This window comes from Acanthopagrus latus, chromosome 10 (assembly GCF_904848185.1).
Source record: "Acanthopagrus latus isolate v.2019 chromosome 10, fAcaLat1.1, whole genome shotgun sequence".
In the NCBI taxonomy this organism is placed as follows: domain Eukaryota; kingdom Metazoa; phylum Chordata; class Actinopteri; order Spariformes; family Sparidae; genus Acanthopagrus; species Acanthopagrus latus.
In genome coordinates, this window is record NC_051048.1 from 11,536,934 (window position 1) to 11,547,370 (window position 10,437).

Consider the following 10,437-nt stretch of genomic DNA (forward strand, 5'->3'; position numbering starts at 1 on the left):
GGCTTCTTTGCATTTGGCTCGACTTTATTCTGTAATATTGTCTTGCTGAGTTTCAAAGCACTTTGAAAACTCTCTTTTTAAAGGTGTTATGTAAATAAAGTTTATTATTAATATTATTAAAGTAATTTTGAATATAATAAACTTAACTTTGCATTGACATATTAGCCCTCTCCTTCTGAGCATGTGCTGATATTGATAAGTGTGTTTCATGTGCAGCGCTGCCTAAGTACATCTTCAAAGAGCAATCAAAGCTCGGAGAGGTTTCACTCAGCTGGTTTTCATCACTGAATGAATGTTATGTCCCTCTTGATCAGGGTGTTAGACAGACCATGTTGACAGTGTGCAAAAACTTCAATACCTCTTGAGGGGTAAAATGTGTTCTCACCTCAAGAAAGACTATGTCTGACATTTTCCATACATTACTGTACAACTGCTACATACTACAAAATAAAGCAATTTGCACAAGAATTTTATTTCTTTGTTTCTTAAAATTCAAATCCAAATTTCAATGATTATTTTAAAAATTGTGAGGAAACCGGAGCACCCGGAAGAGACCCACAGAGACCTGGGGAGGACATGTTGACTCCACACAGACGGCACACATACAGCTCAGAGCTACTGACACAGTGGGGGGAACATTTCTGATTAGCTCCCTGTACAATGTCTGCAAGTTATATGTGTGCTGCTGTGGGAGGTAACAGTGATGGACTGCCCCCCTCATGCCCGACCACAGGTGACATGTGGTATCTACTGGCTGTCCACAGTAGAGAGGTCTTCAGTTTGATGGTTGATCAACTCAAGCTCATGTTTTGATGAGCAAATGTGACAGCTTGCATCTTATTTCTTAAACTTCATCAACCGTTGGAAAAAGTCAGATATTCTCTTCCAGAAAGATTTTTTTGTTTTGACTGGGAGATTCTTCCAAGAGTCTAGCTGTTGAAGATCCAGTGATATTAAGGGGAGCCCCCACTCATCACACAGGTCCTCGTCCTCAGAGTCTAGAGGCACGTCAAACTCTTCAAGGGCCGGTGCTGTATAAGTCAACGGCCACTGGTGCAGCAGCTCCTCCTCAGAGTCTAGAGACAAATCAATCGGTTTAAAGAATGCTGCAGTGGAGGTGGACGCCTGCTGGTCTCACAGCTCCTCCTCAAGGACTTGAGTCTCGTCTGAAAGTTCAGGGTACGGTGCTGTCAAGCAGCCCCACGCATTTCAGCAATGAGTTTTTGTGAGCCTTGGCTTCCTCGCCGAGTTTCAGCGTGTTGTCTCACTGTCATGATTTCAGTTTCATACCCTTGGCTGATATCATGTTGTGGCTCACTGATTCTGTCCAGTTTTTCATGGAGAACGTTGTTCGCCTGGTATAATCTGACTCAGAAAAATGCTGTTGTCTCTGAAAAGAATTGTCCGTATCAGACGTCTTTCTCTTTACGCTTCTCGTTGTGTTAGTGCTCTTACGTTTTCTCAGCTGTGTTAGTGGTAGACTAAGAGCTGGACTGAAGAGATGTTGTCCTGTTGACCTACTGTTAAATCAGAATGGAATGTTGCTTTGATGGAATGGAGGTTCTGTTTGGCTTTGATTCTATTGCTTTGATTCTATTGGCTGGATGCTATTGGTTCTATTCTATTGGTCTGATTCTGTTGCTTTGATCTCAAACACACACACATGCACACACACACAACTGATTCCTTGTCTAACAGCACACAGTGGAGAACCAACAAAGCTCTTGTAGATGTTTCAGTAACCAAATAAAAAATGGCTGAGCAAAGAATTGTTCGGTCTCAAATCCACTTTATTTTTATATTTTTAATGTATTTATTTATGTTTTTGCTGTCCCTGCTCGCAGCTTGTCTGGTGCTAACAGAACAAGTATGAAATATAAAGTACCTGTCAAACACATCTCTTACGCTCTGATCAATGATAAATATGACACCTGTTTCATCGGCTCCTGTGGTTTTTACATACAAGAAATAAAAAATAAATAAGAATGCCAATCCATCTGAACATCTGTTACGATGTGACGGAACATGTCGGATCCCTGGAGGCGACACTGTGGAGTGAACTTGGCTCTGACCTGTCGGGTCATGGACACGGAACCTCTGAGGGTATCCAGAGGTGTCTGGGTCCTTTGAGTCCTCTGGGATGCGAGGTGGGACCCTCATGGATCAGACTTGTTCCAGCACGTTCGATGGATGCTCAGTCGAATTGGGTGCACAACAATTTGGAGGCCAGGTCGACACCCTAAGCTCTCTGTCACGTTCTGATGGTTGAGCAGCGTTTGGGTCAGATATACAAGTCAAGTTGCATCCACATAAATACCAGGACAGCAGTGCAGTTTGAGAGGAACGACCACAGCAGAAACCAAATGTATCAAAGATTTAGCTGAGAGAAGTCTGCAGTGTGATACGTCCTGTGTTGCACAGAGCAGCAGTTTATTTCTCAACCCAATCAGTGAACGGTTGAGTTTGAAAAGTGTTTCCAGAGATGACGAGCGAAAAAATCTTTCCCATTTATTTTTATGGGGAATTTTTCAAATTTCGTTCTGCTACTAATTCAGCATACATTCAGAGAAACAATCAAAATGTTCAGCGTTTTAAGCTCTTTCAGCCTTGTACTTTTCAAATATTCAGCTTTTTCAAAAAAATAAAATTACAATATAAGTAAATGGGAAAATGAATATTGTATATGGTCAATATTTGCTAATTATAAATATTATTACACCTAAAAACTGCAGATCTGCATCTGGATCATTTTCAGATATTGTGAGAAATTAGAAAAACATATTGTATATTTTCAGTTTTCTTGTCCACTTAAACTAGTTTGTTCTTATTTCAGTGTTAAGTAATGTGCTGACAGCTGATGTGTTAAATGTCACAGAACAGCCGATATTGCTAGAAGTTAATGTGTCTGCAAACCGGATACATCGACATCCGACAACAACAACATGGCGAACACAGTTTTAACACAGTTACCTAAATGTCTGTGGGAGAACAAGGTGTTTCTGTAAGGACACCTGGGCACATCAGCTGTTTTATGGTCGACTACAACACCAAAACCAAACCGAGATGTTTTCTGAATCCTGACTGAGTGGGTTTGGCACCTGAACCTCACCGGAGCATCAGCACAGCGTTGTGACGAGAGAGAAATGTAAAGTTTAACCCAGACGAATGTAAAGCAGCAACACTAAGAATCATCTGAAGACTGTCTGCAGTCAACATGTTAATAACGTCTCACTAAAACAGCTTAAGCGTAATTCTTCTTCTTCCTGGTGCGTCCTGTAGAAAACATTGTATATCAGATTTATATTAAGTTAATAAATGTCTCCAAGAACTCAAAGACGCCATTTGAAAATATGTTACCATTTGTACTTTTCATTATGTGATTTGTGACACACTGAAGCAATAAAAGCACATTGATTCATCTCTTGTCTGTCTTTTTATATTCTATTCATTAATGTGGCCTGAAAGTCAGTTTGTAACTGTTTCAGAGTGTTAATAAAGTTTATTATTTAAACTTTGTTGCTGATAAACTCTTTGACTTTACATCTCCTGGGATATTAACAGACTTAGAGAGGAGTCAAAACAACATCTCTCATATAAATATAGATTTATTTACAATATGTACACATTATAAACAGAACATTAGGAGAGGCAGTGTACTGTAACGATCAGAAGGCACAGAGTGAAAACTCTCCATACAGTGATTTACTGAACCAGCTGTGACATTTAGAGATGTGACAGTGAAGGATGTTGAATGGACAAACACAAATCAAACAGCAGCACTTCATTTCAGTTTGAACTGCAGCATTACAACAAGAAGACGTTAAAGTTCCACGAGGGAAAGTTAAATCTGTTCTTAAAATCTAGACAGTAAATAAAATCTTGATAATAAAACAACACAAACAGAAATGTGAACATAACAAACATACAACACAAAGTGAATGTTCTCTGCTCTAAGTTTCACCTAATTCTTCTTTACATCCTGCAGTACAGAATATACAGGTTATACTGTCAATGTTGACAGTTGTCATATCTTATCAATCAGATGCAACAAATGCACAGAGTTACACATGCCGTACAACAGAGCAGATTTCAGATCTGTCTAATAAGTGACAAAGTTTGATGAGACGTCCTGTCAAAATAATGGACAACAAAGGTGAAGAACAAGGTTTCCTTCATCAACTCCATTAACCTCCTCTGACTCTTATGTCATGGACACTTACTGAACAACATCAAGGCAGGGTGTGTTTTAATGGTGTGTCATGCTTAAAACTGTTCACACTGATCCTGATGAGCTGTAACTTTTCTCAAAGCCTCCACTGGACTTTGTCTCTTAGACAAGACAGTGAATAAATGAAGGTGATGAAGAAATCACACAACAACCACTGCTGCTGTCAGTCCCAGTCCACAGTAGAGGAAGATCATTCCCCAACTGACCCTGTTGGGTCTCTCACTGTTGGGTCTCTCAGGTTCGGGCCAATCCCTCACTGCTGAAAAGAGACCAAACAACAGAAAAGCTGAAATTGTGACATATTTCTCAGATACTGTGAGAATGAAATGAAGGATTGTGGACTGTGGTCGTCCTCAGTACTTTTCTTCAGGTTCTTGTTGATCCAAAAGAGCTGCAGAATTGAACCTGTCAATAAAGTTCTCAACCAACTTACCAGAGACATTGAGCCGACATTCACCAAAGTCCACACCATAGTTTGTCTTCACATCACACAGGTAACAGCCCGAGTCCTCAGTCCTGAGTCTGGACACATGAAGTCTGAGTCGTCCATCTCTGAGGACGTCTTTGTCCCACTGGACTCGTCCTACAAACTGTTGATCCCGAGACTCTGGGACCACAACACCTCCACGTAGTTCAAACAGGACTGAGACTTTGTGATCAGTTCTCATCTCACAGAAGATAAAAAGGGAGTCAGGTGAAGTGTCAGCTGTGGTTGTGAACGTCCATTCCAGTGTGATGTTGTGGTTCTCCTCTGCCTGATAGGAGGTCTGTGTCACATTCACTACAAATGTTCCTGTTGAGGAGACAGAGAGGGAAAGTGAGGAGCAGACACACTGACAGCTTTAACATGGCAGCCTTTAAACTCCATCTACATGTTTCTGTGGACAGTTTAGTGACGTCTCAGAGCTGCAGAGGCTCATCAACATCAACTGTTTGCTCACATGTGGGAGACTTTAACTGATTGATTAAAATCACAGTGTAATAAAGTGAAGCTGTAAACTAACCACAGACACAGTTGAGGCTGATGAGCAGCAGGATCCTGCAGATCATCTTCTCCCTGTGAGAGGAGACAGAGGTGAAGAGTCATGTGATCACAGTTCAGTCCTCACATGTACCACAACCAACATCTACAGTCTGTCTTCAGTCTTTACAATACTCCTTTGTCTTTATTATCCTGCTTATTACACTCAAGGACTTCCTGACTGGACACGGTGTTGATGCAAACGCTAAACTGTTGTATTGCACTTCTTACACAGGGTGGTGCCAGTGTTTAAACTGTGAAGATGAAGAGTTCAGTCCAACAGCTTTGACAGTGACTCAGTAAAAACACATCAGCAGCTGTTTGGTTCGACGAATTAAACGGAGAAAACAGAAAATCATTTCATTTAACAATAAAAACACTTTTTTGTTTCATTAGATTTTTACAATAAAAACACTCGAAGTGCCCCGAAAATATGTGGGCAACTCCGGAAGCAATAATGGCGCCATCTAGTGGTGAAGAACATAAAATACCCCACAGAGAGCGGCATACCCAGTAGCATGACGTCGGTGTTTGATTTAGTATTTCACTTCTTTAATGATTCAAACTGATGTATAAAACTTATATGATGTTGTAAACATGTGACACTGATACATCATTCACATCACTGTCTCACAGGACATCAGGAGCTCACAACTCACTGTTTGACTTAATACTGATGAATGAATGTGTTTAACTGTGTAGATCTGACACCTTATATTTCAATGACCTCAGCATTTTATTTTATTTACCTCAGTATTTTATCCTATTTTATAACTGCTTAAGCATTTTATTGTATACAGTACTTCTGTGTTTTTGCATATTGTATATAGACATTATTGTTTGTTATTGTTTCTATATTGGCCCTTATATTTTGATTGTACTTGTATTTGAATATATCTACTGCTATAATGACCTTACGGGAACTCATCGATGCAGATATCAGAAGGTAGAGGTAAATATAAATACTCACTCTGGTTAGTTTCTAATCAGACACAACACGAATGGAAATTAACTTAGTAAAATGTCGTGATTACAACAACTGGGTTCTCAGGACAGACATATCGTATAGTACTCACATATCAGGTCTGCTGAGCTGAAGACAACTGCTGCTCCACATGCATGTAAGTTTCAAAGATAGTTTGTGTTTTGCGTAGAAAATCTCACACATATCATTAGGTTCCCCTGGTTAGTTTCATCGGTATATTGTAATGAAAGACAACACAAGGGTAAGTTGTCTCCCGTTTAAAATGTGATGATCACAACAAACTGTTTCTCTGAGAATACGTACCTTGCAGTTGTTTTACACCTTGTAGGCGAGACTGAAAGTTTGTCAAACCGCCCACTGTAATCATACTTCTTCTTTCTGTGGTCCACCCCTGCACCGAAAAGTGCTATTTTCTGCTACTGCTTTTTTTTCACTGTTTCCTGTTTAATTTTCTTCAATTAATTTGTTTATGTCAAATTCGCCTTTACATTGGTGACCACGTCACTGGGTCATGGTTTCCCACTTATGAGTCCAACTACAGTCATTTAAGTTGTTTACTGAACACAGGTATCTTGTATATCCAGATATGTGTTTGAAGCATCACAATTAAACTACAAAGACAGCTGCAATTTTATTCTCTTCTCTGCACAGAACACAGTGCGTGATGGGAAACACTCGACTTTTCCCCTGATGGAAAGAGAGCAGTTTATATTAGTTACTCTTAACTGTATTTGTAAAATTGTACATGTTCACATTAAAAAATGGCTAAAAGAAAGCAAACACAAAAACTTCACACAGGCTTCGACAGCGATGAGGCCACAAACTGACTCTTTTTACATGGAAAGAAACATCCTAATGTTTTGTATTTAATGTCATGCCATGTCATTATCCGTAACCGCTTATCCCTTTCCATGGGGTCGTGGGATGTTGCTGCTGGAGCCAATCCCAGCCTTGTCTCAGGGCGAGGGCAGGGTATTCCCTGGACAAGTCGCCAGTTCATCACAGGGCCCGTACTGATGAGCAATGTGGGGTTCAGTGTCTTGCTCAAGGACATTGTATTTAATGTTTTGTATTTAATGTTTTGTTTTGTATTTAATTTACAAAAAGCATCTATGATGCACATTTTGCTGAAGCTGTTTCCCAAAGTTTCTCCTCATGCACCAACTCTTAAAATCATGTGATTTGTTAAGGGAGTCTGGCATGCTGCCGTTTCTGGTGACTATAGTTACTGTGTAAAGTATGCTTATATGTATTCTAATAGTTTTTGTTATATTTTTATTGAAACTGTTATTTCGTTCCTTGTTACTTATTTCCCTGCGATTTACATGTGATTTTCTCCCAAGGTGGATCAATAAAGGAACACCTTGTCTTATCTTACATATATGAGCTTGTGAGTCTTCAGTCATTTGTGGACAAAGAAATGAGAACAAGTCTTCGTCCTGTTGTGTTAAAATATGTGAACTCCAAACACACTGTGTGTGCTGTGAGGATGAGGAAGTAACTTTGGCTCAACTTGTGACTTTCATCACTGGCCAACACTCAAACACAGACTGCTGACATTGACTTGTTTACAGCAAGTGTAGTAAAGTTTAAGAAGAACCAGAATAATAAGAATGTTAAATAGGGGTGTGACGATACACTCAGCTCACGAGATGAGACGAGACGCGAGATTGGGTTCACGAGATCGAGACGAGACGAGATTTTAGGAAAACCACAATGACAAAATATATGACTGGACCAACAGACTTTTATTTTACTGAGTTGCACAAGCATTTTGAAATGTTTTATTATAACTTGCATGCACCAAGTATTAAAGGTAACAACATGCTGCAACTACACAGTCATGTTCTTTTAACTGTTAATAAACTTATTCTTTCACAAATTGAAACTAGAACTAAAATTTATAAAAGTTAAAACAATAATAAAAAAATAATAAAATTGAATATTTCCTCCTTTTCTTTTCAAAGTGCAAACAATATTATGTGCAAAACCAAATCATTAACTGTCAATACAGAGTGCAAACAAAGCCTGACCAAGTGTAACAACATGCTGCAACTACACAGCCATGTTCTTTTTTAAGAATATTAGCATGTCCACATTGTCTGGCAGCAGTTGGGATCTTTGCGCATTGACTATGTCTCCTGCTGTTGAAAAGATGCGCTCACTTGGAACGGAGGTAGCAGGGTTAGGGTTAAAGGCACGCTTTGGCAAGGTGAGACAGCAAAGGATATTGGGAGCAGTGTTGTTGCCACCACTTAAGAGGACAGCCACTGAGAGGGATAGAGGCCTCTTTTCTGTAGTTTTCAACTTCCCTCTCAGCCTGTTTTGAACTGTTGGACATCTCTGGCTCAGTAGAGAAAGAGTTTCCTAACAGGTCCTCAAGTGCTGTCTTTTTGGGAGTAGGTTCTGTCACTTCGGGCTCATCATCTCTCACAGCCTCCTCTCTACCATGTGTGGGACAGTGAGCTCCACCTGCTGCCCCTTCTTCCCTCTCCTCAGCTGTGGTCTTTAAACAGAAGAAACACTGGTGTTAATTTTGATAAGCAGCTAAGAGACACACACACACAGATGTCACATACAGACTGCTCTCCTCACACAACACTGTGGTGGCTGTCTTCAAAGGATGCAGCAGCTTCACAAGGTCTTCAGCATCTCTGACATCGCAGCTGTCAAGTGTATCAATACTTCGGGCGTTTTGTCTTACCTCATATCTGCTGCGATAAAAACACCTATGTCTCTTGTTATTGTTGTGGCTCTGGCGCTTGACTGTGGAAGTTGAGGTCCGAATGCATTTGTCAGCGTCGTCTGGCCTGTTAGTGTTTTCTTCACAGGTGCAGAAGCTGATTTGAGTACCGAGCTGTGGTGGTGCTGCATATGACTCCGCATCGTGCTCGTATTACCCGCGGTGTACGGCATTATTTTCATACAATGTTTGCATATTGTCTGTGTTTTATCAGTCACTCTACTGCCATTTATCATTTCCGCCGGGTACCCAAAATGCTGCCAAACAGACGATTTAAAAGTGGCGGGGGCATCTTCAATGGTCATACCGGTATTTTCCGACGTCATTCTGGCTGCTTGCTGTTTCCCCTCCTTCTCCTCCTCTTCTTCTTTTCCTTCTCCTTCTTTAGGTTCTGGCAGGCTAGACGTAGCAAATGCGCATTACTTCCCCCACAGGTCACAAGTAGAAGCACAGCCAGTCAAAATTCTCTGGTAGAAGCAGAGCCAGCTTCTCTGGTAGAGGTACAGGGGTAGAGGTTTGCATAGCTCACAAATCTCGCGAGACAGATTTTTAACGCGACGAGAAATATCGTCGAGTTTAATCTCGCGAGATCTCGTGGCACGAGATCTCGTCACACCCCTAATGTTAAATACATATGAATAGAGTATGATACTAATATCAAAGATAATACACTCACTTGTCTGGTCTGGCAGTCTAGGAGGGAAAAGCGTCTAACAAGTCTTTTATTCCAGCTGAGATGGTTTAATGTGTCCCATTACCACGTCCTGGAGGCTTTTTGTTAGCAGTAAGCTGCAGAGAGAGAGAGAAACAGAGAGGATGATATTTATATTAAAAAGATTCATTAGCAAAAAAGACTCCGGCAGGATGTCATGAAGCTTCAGGTTGAACTGATCTGCTTGCTCTCATGTGCTATATGATGTTACAGGACACACAGGAAGTGACGTTTTCATTTATATTAGTTTTTATATTTGCCCTCTGATGAACATGACAGAAGCTGTTTTTTATTTCAATATGGTATCATTTACTAGGTCAAATAAAGTCATGTAGTTACATTTAGACATATAGAAAAGTCGAGTGTTTCCCATCATGCACTGTGCTCTGTGGAGAGAAGAGAAACGTCTGCAGCTGTCTGTATGATTTCATTGTGATGCTTCAATCACATGTTGATATATATGAGAGGAAGCTGGGAAAGAAATGACTTAAGATGTCATGATTTGACAAATACATACTAATACTAAATGTGGACAGGAAACTTAGACCAGAACTCACTAAGATGTACCATCAGATTAAATTACAAAGTCCCTTGATTGTAGGCTTATAGTCAAACTTGGAAAGTCTGTAACTTGTGTTTACTTTGTCATTCTTTATTTATATAACATAACATTCTGAGAGGGACACGTGGCTGTAGGAAATGTGTGGTTGGTGATCAGTGGATTATTAAGCTGTGGATATTATGTGAA

At 40.2% G+C, this 10,437-nt stretch overlaps 3 long non-coding RNA genes across 4 annotated transcripts; all 3 read right to left on the bottom strand.

Annotated features, from left to right (window-relative positions):
* Positions 1-451: 451 nt before the first annotated feature.
* On the bottom strand, positions 452-1,515 carry LOC119027642. Its single transcript, XR_005077453.1, has 2 exons — positions 1,291-1,515; positions 452-1,076 (listed from the first exon to the last, which is right to left on the bottom strand). It is a non-coding gene; the product is annotated as an uncharacterized LOC119027642 (long non-coding RNA).
* Positions 1,516-3,587: 2,072 nt separating this feature from the next.
* On the bottom strand, positions 3,588-4,720 carry LOC119027637. The gene is made up of 2 exons (XR_005077449.1): positions 4,662-4,720; positions 3,588-4,487 (listed from the first exon to the last, which is right to left on the bottom strand). It is a non-coding gene; the product is annotated as an uncharacterized LOC119027637 (long non-coding RNA).
* Positions 4,721-7,963: 3,243 nt separating this feature from the next.
* Positions 7,964-9,600, bottom strand: LOC119027624. Of its 2 annotated transcripts, none has more exons than XR_005077433.1 (2): positions 8,939-9,600; positions 7,964-8,740 (listed from the first exon to the last, which is right to left on the bottom strand). It is a non-coding gene; the product is annotated as an uncharacterized LOC119027624 (long non-coding RNA). The 2 variants fall into 2 exon arrangements; XR_005077434.1 differs by having other exon boundaries at positions 8,830-9,600.
* Positions 9,601-10,437: the final 837 nt, after the last annotated feature.